This window comes from Galeopterus variegatus, unplaced genomic scaffold (assembly GCF_000696425.1).
Source record: "Galeopterus variegatus unplaced genomic scaffold, G_variegatus-3.0.2 Scaffold115, whole genome shotgun sequence".
NCBI lineage: Eukaryota > Metazoa > Chordata > Mammalia > Dermoptera > Cynocephalidae > Galeopterus > Galeopterus variegatus.
The window spans coordinates 261,619-263,098 of NW_007726226.1; positions in this window are offsets into that span (position 1 = coordinate 261,619).

Here is a 1,480-nt window from a genome sequence, read left to right on the forward strand (position 1 = left end):
GCCTGCATCCCCTGTGTCAATCCAATCTCTTTATTTAAGATCTCACTATCTAAAAGTGAGAGGAGTCTCATATGTATGGCATTTGCCAAGACAAGATTTCTCATTTGCATTTTTAACTCTATTCATGAATTATTTTTTCAATCTCTTTTCCTTTGCAATAAAAAGAGAACCCATAAATGGGGCATATCTTTCATAATGAGAAAGAAGATATATAATATTATTTCTGGCTTGACAGATGTCATGAGACTACTTTTGGTCACATTATAATAGGCATCCATAATTGCATTTATTTTTTTTCTTGCTTGCTACAAGGGCTTACTGAGTCTCTGAAGCACTTCCTGCAGTTGGGGTCCATGGATTAAAAATCATTTCAATTGATTAAAGCCATGAGGAGAGTTATGATGAGTGTCAGATCACATGGGCATCAGAAAGGTAAAATATTACCATTTAAACCAGAAATGGAACTTTTTTCTTAAGTGATATTTTCAATGACAGGCTGGGATGTTTATTGTAAGATTATAATACCTGACATTCACTCATCCTCTTATTCAAAAGAAAATCATCTGATGAGCCTACTAAGTGGAAAGGACCATTACATACAACTTCTAACTTTACAAAATGTATCTTTAAATAACAGCCTACTGGGTCTTTAACAAAATTTGGCTGAAAGGAAACTTGAGGGTTTACTTGTAGGTTCCATTAAAAGAGCTCAGAAACAGTAATATACTAGACAAAGCAGCATTCCTCTGTCATCTAGGAACAGTATCTGCTTGACCAAGTTCTCAATTTCAGAAACCACTAAATAAGTGGGGAGGAAGGAAGGAATCCTTCCCACCCCACCTGCAGCCAACCAGATCAGAAAAGGCCAGCTGATGTTCATGGGACAACAGTCAGCACAGCCCAGTCACCTCACATCCAAACTTCATAGGAAAGAACTGTCTCCTCTATTCCACTTATCATTCTCATTTGAGGTTCTGACCATAGATGGGTTTCTCCAAATGGCTTCAGTATCGGAAAATTTTAGAGCCAACAAAAACCTAAAGAATCAATACCATTCCCTTTGTTTTAGGATTTGTCCCAACATACTTTTATGTACTGTCCAATTTGTTCCTCACAAAAAATCTTGCAAAAAAAGTATAGTAAGGGCTGGCCCGGTGGCGCACTGGATAAGTGCGCTGCTTGGGAAGCACAGCGGCACTCCCGCCTGAGGGTTCGGATCCCACATACAGACCGGTTCCCGCTCACTGGCTGAGCGAGGCGCGGGAGCAGCACCGAGGGTTGCAATCCCGTTGCCGGTCCCCGGTCCGGTATGGGGGCAACACTGAGGGTTGCGATCCGTTGCCGGACACGGAAAAAGATAAAAAAGACAAAAAAAATAAAAAATAAAAAGTATAGTAAGAATAGTTTTCCTCATTTTTAGAGTGAGAAGACTGGAGACCAGCAAGGTTGTGTGTTAGGAACGAGCCAGGGCTAGAACGCT